The sequence below is a fragment of the Acipenser ruthenus genome, chromosome 20, assembly GCF_902713425.1.
Source record: "Acipenser ruthenus chromosome 20, fAciRut3.2 maternal haplotype, whole genome shotgun sequence".
Taxonomy (NCBI): domain Eukaryota; kingdom Metazoa; phylum Chordata; class Actinopteri; order Acipenseriformes; family Acipenseridae; genus Acipenser; species Acipenser ruthenus.
The window spans coordinates 15081887-15093771 of NC_081208.1; positions in this window are offsets into that span (position 1 = coordinate 15081887).

The following is an 11885-nucleotide window of genomic DNA, read 5'->3' on the forward strand; positions in this document are numbered from 1 at the left end:
GTGCTTTCCTCCTTCTCCTACACCTTCAGCACCTATTCTGACATCATTAAAAGGTACAGGCACCCTTGCCGCCCCACAGTTTTGCACAACTGAATGCAAAAGGCTGATTTTTCAAAACTAGTCTAACATTAAACAGTTTTCAAAGCAAGTCCAAGTCCTGTTTAAGTTAGACTGGGCAACCTTCAAGCCCTGGTCATTATAAGGTGTGAGTCCTCATTATTAACTAAAGATAATTACTTTCAAAACCACAATGTAATTAATGGTATTGCTGATCAAACAAACCAGCAGCAGTGTCCAGGGACATCCTGATTTAATGAACAGTGTGGCTCTGAGTGAAAGGACAAAGGCCGATTCTCTCACACTTAGATCCGGAGTAATGTCTTGGCTTCGCCCTTGCACTCACGTATGGATATTAAATCATTCATATATTTAATGCTATTGTAGATTCTCAATCTCAAAAAGACGAATCTGCTGCTATATGTAATAAATTAGGACCCCCTTTCTATTTTGTAACAAGGGCTGTGTATTGGAAAAAGACATCCCATCTAGTTCAACACTGCTTGCTGTTGCCTACATGTTGTTAATGTTGCAGTATGTGCGTTTACTGCAGTTGTAGTATAAATCTATAAGTTTATGCATGTTTTATATGTGGTAAAAAAAAAAAAAAACAATCACATAAAAATAATAAGCCTGTGATACTGTGTTTATTTAAAAAAAAAAAAAAAAAAAAAAAAAAAATCTGAAAACCTGCTGACCACTAACCTTGCAAAATATAATTGAACAAACTTTGATGACTCCCCAGCTTTGAGAAATCAGCCTGTTTGCAGAGAGGGAGGCGTGTGGGCACAAGTCTGTGAAACTGCAACACAGTGGATAACGCAAGGCTTTTAGTTTTCAATCCATTTTTGTCTTCCCTTTTTTGCTATTTTATGTATTCTGTTATGCATGTGGATTATGGGCTTGGTTTTTAGTAAATGTCCACTCTATTTCAAGAGTATAAATCTGCTTTGTAAATGTCTCTCTTTCCCCCGTGAATGTGTTTTTGCAGAGCTTTATTTACAGATAGTTAATCAAGAATGAGTTTCCAAGCTTTAAAATCAGTCCCAATGTTTGTATATATTTGAGTGTTAAGGACATTTAAATACATCTTAAATATGAAAAAGATCCGGCAAAGTAAACCATTGCATCAATGAGATCTGAAATAAATCACCCCTCCATGCCACTGTACAGAAGAGTGTTTCTCTCCTGTGTTTAGAAGGGAGTTTGTCTCAAATGACCCTGGCCAGTCTCCTGGTGCCTCTTAACCCTGTATCTGCTGCTGTCCCCCTGGGACACCTTTGGAAATGAGCTCCTGAAACTCAAGCAGCCTCAGGGTTTGGGTTCCCGGTTCGTTGTTGTTGTTTCCTGGTGAGACCGCTACTAGGCCAGGGGCTGGGAGATTATTATAGGCTGGACTGTCAATATTTTAATTGTGTATTTAATAAAGTATATACCTTTTTACCAAGTACTGCATTGTGTGTGGTTGTGTATGGTGGGTCGGTGCTGGGTTACACTGGGATCCTTGGAGCAGTGGTCAAGTGGACATCCCGACGTTGTGGTCATGGAGCCACTGTTCTGAAGGTAGAAGAATCTGGGGCAGCTGACAGATACGATTTTGTCACAGAGGTCATGAATTTGAAATGAATGTAAAACGCATTTGGTTTGGCATTTCCCTTAAAAAATGCAGTACATCATGTAGTGGAAATACAAATATGCGAGTATCTGTTTGGTTGTGTATGCACACAGCATTTATGTGTAGCTATGTAGGTCAGCGAATGAGATTTGTATTTTGTCGCTGAGCGAGCATGTAAATGAACACAGATCGTATGTTTCTGTAAATCTCGGTTGTGATCTTCACATACATACATACAGCCTCAGTCTCTTCTAGTTTCAAAACTAAATACTGTGATTGTGGAAAAATAAAATCAAAGCATCCCGGGTAGATTACTCTAAGGGGTTATTTTTTCTTGTGCGACACCCACAATCAAACCTGACCTAGAGAATCACAGAACACAGCTGTGTAGCGAGTATGAAGGCAGAATCTCAAAGCGTTTTTATTACCTGGGAACCAAAAAGTCACCTGACACCAATGTGGCAGCCATCTTAGGTCACAGGTCAAAGTGGCTGCACAGTTTCCACAACACTGGAAATATGAAGTTGCAGCTGCAATGGTGTATGATATATTAGCTGTAGTAGTGCAGCGACGACGGGTTCACTAACTCATACTATAATTAGGGCTTCTGATTTTCGGTTTTAACCGATAAAACACCCCGATACAAAAAAAGGAAAACACCAGAAAAACTGCAAATGGTTAATCAATTCACGTTAACTTTACCCTTTTCCCATTAAAAAATAAAACCTATTACAAAAATAATAATAAATGCATTTCTCAGTGCTGCTGGGCAATGTCCCGCCTTCCTGACTTGTATCTATCATTGATTCGTTCTGAATACTGCCCCAACTACTGAGTGACAGCACATTCCTACATTTCTATTGGAGACTCAGCGCAAGAGATTTAAAATGAGATTACAATCAGGATGGATGCTTGTTAGCGGGATTTAAAGCTGTATTATAGTTAAGATACGGAGGATTTAAAACAGAATTGTGGCGAAATGTACAAAAATGCCGACACACAAAAACCCCAGAAGAATGTGCCCGTGACCAGAGGGATTTTGTTGTGGAAGACAGCAAAATAAAAGAAGGTACCACTTAAGTGTGCAGGGGCAGCAGTGTGGAGTAGTGGTTAGGGGTCTGGACGCTTGACCAGAGGGTCGTGGGTTCAATCCCAGGTAGGGGACACTGCTGCTGTACCCTTGAGCAAGGTACTTTACCTACAGTGCCTTGCGAAAGTATTCGGCCCCCTTGAACTTTGCGACCTTTTGCCACATTTCAGGCTTCAAACATAAAGATATGAAACTGTAATTTTTTGTGAAGAATCAACAACAAGTGGGACACAATCATGAAGTGGAACGAAATTTATTGGATATTTCAAACTTTTTTAACAAATAAAAAACTGAAAAATTGGGCGTGCAAAATTATTCAGCCCCCTTAAGTTAATACTTTGTAGCGCCACCTTTTGCTGCGATTACAGCTGTAAGTCGCTTGGGGTATGTCTCTATCAGTTTTGCACATCGAGAGACTGAAATTTTTGCCCATTCCTCCTTGCAAAACAGCTCGATCTCAGTGAGGTTGAATGGAGAGCATTTGTGAACAGCAGTTTTCAGTTCTTTCCACAGATTCTCGATTGGATTCAGGTCTGGACTTTGACTTGGCCATTCTAACACCTGGATATGTTTATTTGTGAACCATTCCATTGTAGATTTTGCTTTATGTTTTGGATCATTGTCTTGTTGGAAGACAAATCTCCGTCCCAGTCTCAGGTCTTTTGCAGACTCCATCAGGTTTTCTTCCAGAATGGTCCTGTATTTGGCTCCATCCATCTTCCCATCAATTTTAACCATCTTCCCTGTCCCTGCTGAAGAAAAGCAGGCCCAAACCATGATGCTGCCACCACCATGTTTGACAGTGGGGTGGTGTGTTCAGGGTGATGAGCTGTGTTGCTTTTACGCCAAACATAACGTTTTGCATTGTTGCCAAAAAGTTCGATTTTGGTTTCATCTGACCAGAGCACCTTCTTCCACATGTTTGGTGTGTCTCCCAGGTGGCTTGTGGCAAACTGTAAACGACACTTTTTATGGATATCTTTAAGAAATGGCTTTCTTCTTGCCACTCTTCCATAAAGGCCAGATTTGTGCAGTATACGACTGATTGTTGTCCTATGGACAGAGTCTCCCACCTCAGCTGTAGATCTCTGCAGTTCATCCAGAGTGATCATGGGCCTCTTGGCTGCATCTCTGATCAGTCTTCTCCTTGTATGAGCTGAAAGTTTAGAGGGACGGCCAGGTCTTGGTAGATTTGCAGTGGTATGATACTCCTTCCATTTCAATATTATCGCTTGCACAGTGCTCCTTGGGATGTTTAAAGCTTGGGAAATCTTTTTGTATCCAAATCCAGCTTTAAACTTCTCCACAACAGTATCTCGGACCTGCCTAGTTTGTTCCTTGTTCTTCATGATGCTCTCTGCGCTTTAAACGGACCTCTGAGACTATCACAGTGCAGGTGCATTTATACGGAGACTTGATTACACACAGGTGGATTCTATTTATCATCATTAGTCATTTAGGTCAACATTGGATCATTCAGAGATCCTCACTGAACTTCTGGAGAGAGTTTGCTGCACTGAAAGTAAAGGGGCTGAATAATTTTGCACGCCCAATTTTTCAGTTTTTTATTTGTTAAAAAAGTTTGAAATATCCAATAAATTTCGTTCCACTTCATGATTGTGTCCCACTTGTTGTTGATTCTTCACAAAAAATTACAGTTTCATATCTTTATGTTTGAAGCCTGAAATGTGGCAAAAGGTCGCAAAGTTCAAGGGGGCCGAATACTTTCGCAAGGCACTGTAGATTGCTCCAGTAAAAACCAAACTGTATAAATGGGTAATTGTATGTAAAATAGTGTAAAAAATAATGCAATTGTATGTAAAAATAATGTGATATCTTGTAACAATTGTAAGTCGCCCTGGATAAGGACGTCTGCTAAGAAATAAATAATAATAAAAAGTACTGTCGAGTCAATACTATACAAATTTGACAGAAATAACAAAAAAACAAAACGCTCAAGCATTTTGGAAAGTAACTGAAAACACTAATTTCATACAATATAACAAAAAACGAAAGCTCCCCCCCCCCAAAAAAAACCAAAATGATTTACATAAAACTCAAAAATAGCTGAAAATAAGCACCAAAAAATATGATTAATAAAACCCGAAAAACAGAAGCCCTACATATAATACAGGCTGCTCTTATAGGGATGCTTCAAAAGATACTAAATCACAGAGGGGTACAGATGATAGAAATGAAACTCAGACCCAGGAAAAAAAACACATTTCAGATGTTTTAAAAGAAGTAGTAGTATCGGTGCTGAATTTGACAATTTTGCTGTTTTTTTGTAGCTTCCTCTTTACAGAAATGACTTCTGACACGGGTTGTTGATTTTGGGGAACTGTGTTCATTACCGTATAATTAAGAATACAGGAAGACTACATCGCCACTGAGATTCAAATAGCTGCTCTAGATCTTGTAGGTTCTTCCTGTGTTCACTTCATGCTGGTCTCCCTCCATTCTGCTACAATCTTACAACAATCTAACAAGATGTCTGGTGAAGTTCTCTACTCCAGTGTCAAGTTCACTCGGAAACCAGGCGACCAAGCAGCTGCTAAACTGTGTGCAGGTGAGCATTGTCTCTGTAAACTTGGTGCTTTATTACATGAAGAACGGGCTCCCTTTAAAATTGTTGCATACATTTTTCTGTGCTTTGCTGACACACTTGACTGGGTCTCAGACTCCGCTGTGTAACTCTCTTTGCCAGTTTGCAGTGGTAAAGAGCTGCTTTGCTGTAACCAGACTCGGGTTTCTAGTGTTAAATTTAGAAATACCAATAGAGCTGATACCTTTTATTGGACTAACTAAACAATAATTGATCACAAGCTTTCAAGACATCAGCGTTGTCTTCTTCAGGTGTAAGTAGGATAGAGAGATTGATGTTTTTCCTACTATCACATCTTCTCTTTGTCCATCATCTCTAGACTAATAAGGCTACCATTTCATGTATCAATGAAATACCTAATGAAACTTCATTTCTTCAATGTTTTTCTGCTCAACAAAGTTAAACAGTTTGCTGGAATGAAGGTACAAGTTTTCTGTTTCTGGTTTCTGCATTGAACTGCACTGGGAGACATGGTCCCAGTTTAATTGATTTAATAAAAGATATGAGAAAAGAATATGTATACTATAAAGAGCATAACAATATTTGGTTAGGGGTGAAAATGATGGGTAGGGCTGGCTACAGAAAACAAACATAAACCAGACATCACCCTGCAATAGCTTATCTTTTCATCTACTTTTAAAATACTCTTGAGTCTTGAACTGTCTGCAATCCTGACGTGCTTGTAATTGAGCTGTACTGTATTTGTTTAACATGCCACTTCTGTGCTGTGAGATACTGTACACTACGCCACTGTACTCTCTCACACTCCCTCAAGCTGGTACAGTGTAGTCTGCACTCAGAGAGAAGTGTGACAGTTTACTGTAAACGATGCACAAGGGCATTAGGGTGAAGAAAACCACACGCTGCACAGTAAAGGATGCAACAGCCTGAGTCCACAGTGCTGCACAGAGAGAGAGAGAGAGAAAGAGAGAGAGAGAGCGAGCAAGCTCTGCAGGAAGTGCACTGGACTGTGCAGAGCTGTCATACACAGCATAGGAATCACACAACTATTCTGGCTCTTCAGTTTTATTCATTACAAATTATAGGCTTGAAATATTTTCTTCCCCCTCATGTAACTTTCTTCTCATTCTTCTGTAGATCAGCTAGTTTTATAGACTTCTTTATTTTCACTTTCTCTAAGAGAATGGATTTGCAGTCCTTTAAAGGCTGGGCAGTAATAATTTAAAGCCAGTAAGAGGTAAGGGAGTGGATTTGATGAAGCCTTGTTTAGTGCTGCTTTAAGTTGAACTTGATTTTAAAGCATTGTTAATAAGAGCCTACTATCTGATGCTCTGCTAGTAAAATGGTCAGATCAGATGTTCACTTCTCCTGTGTTTTGTTTGTCTTCACTCCCAGGAAGGGAAGACGATATCACCTATGCTACAGTGAAGTTTGCAGAAGCTCCAAGCTCCCAGCAGCAGCAGCAGACAGACCCCAGCCGCACAGCGGGTGAGCCCATGAATAGCACTGCTGTCAGTGTCATCATGTTACATTACATTCTCCCTTACCTTTTCATGATGTCTGGAATCATTCAGAGTGCTTCTTATTGTCAATACTCAGCCATGGTTTATTCCCTTTAGTCTGGGTGTTAAGGTGCTTTGACCTGAATTCAGGGCCAGCTCTTCAGTTCTAGCTGCCAGGTTTCCTTTACCCACACAGACTGGATCAGCAGAGTGTCTGTATTGTAGAGAGTGCAATCTAGTGAACACATACTGTGAATCAAGTTTCCTTTTAAAACAACATCAGAACAGCCTTGCTGTATTTATCCACACACCCTGTTGAAACACCTATTAACTAGCTCCTGAGCTGCAGCTTTGTATACAAGTTTGACATTGCTTTTGCAGAAGCTCTGAGCTCCCAGCATCTAACAGCACAGTGGGTGGGTGTGATAGGGTACACCCCGCCCCTGTGTTTGTTTATATTATCGTTATTATTTAAGTGTAGCTTGTATTATGAATGTAGGTGTGTGGCTGCAGGGCAGGTGGAAGCTCTGCCAGGGCATTGCTGCGTGTTGTGTGGGGAATATAGGGTGGCAGGGAGGGAGTTAAAATCCTCCCTGCAAACACACGTGGGAATGTAGCTGGACCCCTCAATGGAATTAATGTTTAAATAGTTAATTAAATCTCCAGTCATGGTTGTATATAAAATAGGTGTTCACGGGTGGTAATAGAAAAATAGTGATGGTGAGAATTCATGTTGATGAAGGCGAGGGTTTTGTGTGTGGTGAATATATATGTAGCACCTAGCCTATTGATTACACTACACCACCCCCTAATTCTCCCAGGAGTAAGGGGAACTCTGAATTAACAGGTCTACTGTGATCACACCCCCGCATAAGTCCCTTCCAGATGAATGAAAGAATAAAAAGAAATGGCAACACACATGTAGTGTAAAACCCTGCCCCACATAGGCAGGGCAAGCACATTTATTAAAAGAAACAAATTAAGAGAAATAAAATATTTGCTTGATAATACAAGCGTCTTCTTTTCTAACTAACAACAGTTTCTATGCTACCAGGTAAGTCTCATAAAAGGCGAGAATAAAATGGACAAGCCACGACAACAGCCCCTCTCAAATGGCACTGCGCCTAGGAAGAAAAAGGTGCTCAAGAAAAGAGCAAATACCAAATAAGTGCTTAAAATAAATAACCAAACAAAATGAATTACAATCAAAAAAATATAACAAAGTGCCAACAAATCTTAAGTGTGCGCAAATCGTAACTCAGCAGAAACACCAGGAGGCAGTGTGACCTAGAGAGGAAGGGCTGAATACCGGCACCACGCCTTAGTTCAGATTTCTACCCTTAGTACTTCATACTCTATGAAACGTTTGTTTCTTTATCACAATAGATTAGACTTTGATTTGTTGGTAAACAGACACATTTAAAACACTAGTAAAATGTAGTCGTCTTTTCGTTTCTTTTAGTAAACACACCAGATCAAGCTAAATTAATTTAAACAAGCAAAAAGTAACAAGAGCAAAAAGCAAGAAAAAAAACAAGTTATCTGTAATAGAAACAAAAGTGGCTCCTATAGAAAAAGAAACAAAAAGTATGCGTGACCACTAAACATATTTGACAGGTAACTTAATTACTAAGTTTAATACATTAAAACAAGTAAACTGCCTAAAGTAGAAAAAACTAAAAAATACATTCCCTCGGGTGAACCAAAATAGGCATACGATCTTCTTCCCACTTGTTCACCTTACTAAATACCCATAAAACAAATAAAAGCATTTTAGACGAGGGGAAACCAGCACACAAAGAAACAAAAAAGCGATAGCGACAGCACCTTCACCTTCACCTTCACCACCTCCTTCACCTTCACCTTCACCACCTCCTTCATCTTCACCTTCACCACCTTCACCTTCACCTCTTTCACCACCTCCTTCACCTTCACCTTCACCACCTCCTTCATCTTCACCTTCACCACCTTCACCTCCACCTTCACCTCCTTCACCACCTCCTTCACCTTCACCTTCACCACCTCCTTCACCTTCACCTTCACCACCTTCACCACCTCCTTCACCTTCACCTTCACCTCCTCCTTCACCTTCACCTTCACCACCTCCTTCACCTTCACCTTCACCTTCACCTCCTCCTTCACCACCTTCACCACCTCCTTCACCTTTACCTTCACCACCTTCACCTTCACCTCTTTCACCACCTCCTTCACCTTCACCTTCACCACCTCCTTCACCTTCACCTTCACCACCTTCACCTCCTTCACCACCTCCTTCACCTTCACCACCTCCTTCACCTTCACCACCTCCTTCACCACCTCCTTCACCTTCACCACCTCCTTCACCACCTCCTTCATCTTCACCTTCACCACCTTCACCTTCACCTCCTTCACCACCTCCTTCACCTTCACCACCTCCTTCACCTTCACCACCTTCACCTTCACCACCTCCTTCACCACCTCCTTCACCTTCTTCTACTTCTTCTTCTTCTTCTTAGCAGCAGCAGCAGTCTTATTTCGCTGATTGAAACCACCAGGTGTTATATTGGGTGTGGCAGATTGCCAGGAATGTTGCGGCAGTTAAATTATTGGTAGAAATTAAGTGACCTCACCTGCAATATATATATATATATATATATATATATATATATATATATATATATATATATATATATATATATATATATATTGTGATAAATGTACAGGAGTAAGTAGTAATGCAACATAGAAGTGTGAGGTTCTATAGTTGCATTGTTACAGGGCAATTTATCACAAAGATTTGGTGATACGTCTTTAAATTACCCCACAGAGTAGCTGTCGTAGGGCTCCACTTCTGGGATGGCTAAAGGGGTTAATTAATAGCAGCTGGAAGGGGGAAGGGGAGCATTATTTAAGACGGTGAATAGCGAGGAGAGAAAAAAAATGAACAGCAACAGGGCAGTCGGTGCAGGAGAGAGCGTTATGCTTTGTGTGTAGAAACAAGTGTTTAAAAATTAAGCAACGTGACCAGGAGCGTGGGACTCGTTTGCAAACAAGCATCAGACCAGGAATACACGGAATACTGTGGATGATACCAGCGAAACAAACTATGGACACGGCAAGACAACTACGGTGCAGCAAGGTAGTTGAAATAAACTTTTAATATTCTCAACGGGAGTGTGGTTGGGATTTTAGAAGGAGACCTGTGTCGTATATCTTTACGCTGGGAGCTGTGAGTGAAGACAGCAGCCAAAGACGGTTTTATTCCTGCGGTAACACAAGCGTGGAGTGTGTTGATATTTTTCTAAAAAGCGTGTTCACTGAACTTGGAGTGCAGGGTTCAGTAAATAACCCGCATGTGAAATAACGCTGGCACCAGAGACTGTACTGTTTCATAGCAAGTAGCGCGTTGTGCAGATCGTGCTTGTTTAAGGACTGAGTATTATTCAAAAGGAACCCCAGGACACGCGGAGATGGAAAATCCCTGCAACAAATAACTGTGTTGGAACCACGAGTAATGGACTGTTTGAAAGAGAGTCAACACAGTTAAGTTCGAGTCTTTTATTTTTTAGTTGTTGGCTGGAACAAGTTCGTGGTATATTGAGTTGGCTGTGGAGAAAATAAGCCTTGTTGTTTTCTTTATTTTTACTGCATAACACGCTGGGATTACTTCATCCTTCTTGCCCGGGACTTACCTGCAGGGGGCACTCTCGATCATCAGTGGACCCTGGAAACTCTGAGCAGGGATAATACAATTGCAAAAGTCAGAAAGGGAAACCAACCTGGGAGCTCTCCTGGTGGCGAGTGGTGGAATTGCAAGCCAGGAGACGTACAAGTGACTGGACTCTTATCACCCCAGAGTGTGTGTGGTGGTCTTTTTGTATTTGAGTTGGGTGAGGGCTAGCCTTGCCCAACTGTTAAGACTAGGGACCTGAAGCAGTTAAGACTAGGGCCCGGTGAGTGGGCTAGGTTTTTATTTTCTGGCAACCCCCTGGAAAGTTGTGTTTTTTTCTCTGTAAATAAACCCTCACTTAGACTTCATTTCCTGCCTCTTGTCTGGTCCTTCATTAGGCTACCACCCCGAAACAGAGCTCCAAGCTCACAATATATATATATATATATATATATATATATATATATATATATAGTAAGATAGTGTAGTCTGGGGCGAAAACAGGTCTACACCTCCCAGAAGGACATGGGCTGAAAAACCCTAATTTAATTGTTAATTTTTGTTAATTATCCCCTGCACCTGGCTATCATTGTAAATTAGAGCCAGGTGCAGGGTATTTAAGGAGAGCAGTCAGTCTACTCAGGGCTGCTGCTAGGTGAAGAGCCCGACTGTGAGTTGTTAAAAGGGAAAAAGGTACTGTGTGTACGATTCTCGCTGTGTTTTTGTAAGGACGGGGAAACAGCTTAGCTGTCCCATGTTAGACCGGGTGTTCCTGTAATTTAGTTAGCACTCCAGAGTGGAGTTAGGTTTTTGTTTGTGTTCAGTTATTATTTCTGTAAATAATAAAATTGCATGAAAGTGCTTTGAAACCATCAATTCTTGTGCCTGGGTCTGCATTAAAAAAGGGGCTACGAACCAAAAGTGGTGCAAGTCTTTCACATATGGTGGCAGCGAGTGTGGGCGCCGCTAAAAGACCCAGAAATGGACTCAAATTTAAAAGAGTTGATCGAGCAGATCAACAGAAACACCGCTGCTCAGAAGGAGCAGAACAGGAGATGGAGACAGGAGAGGGGGCTACCAGATCTGGAGCCGACTGAGCTGGAACTGCTGCTCCAAAAGTGGGAGCAGGCAAAAGAGGCACCGCTGGCTGCAGCACCACAGGGAGAAGCCCCACTGTCTCAGGAGCCAGAGGGGGTGGAGCTGCCGCCCCGAGAGCCAGAGGGGGTGGAGCTGCCGTCCCGAGAGCCAGAGGGGGTGGAGCTGTCACCAGAACCACCGGCTGCAGTCAAGGGGGAGGAGGTGAGCAACACACCTCCATCACAGCCTCAGCAACAGCCCGGGGTAGTTACTCTGGTGCTGTCAAGTGCGGTCCCATGTTATTAAAATAGCAATGCTGCCCATGTCAT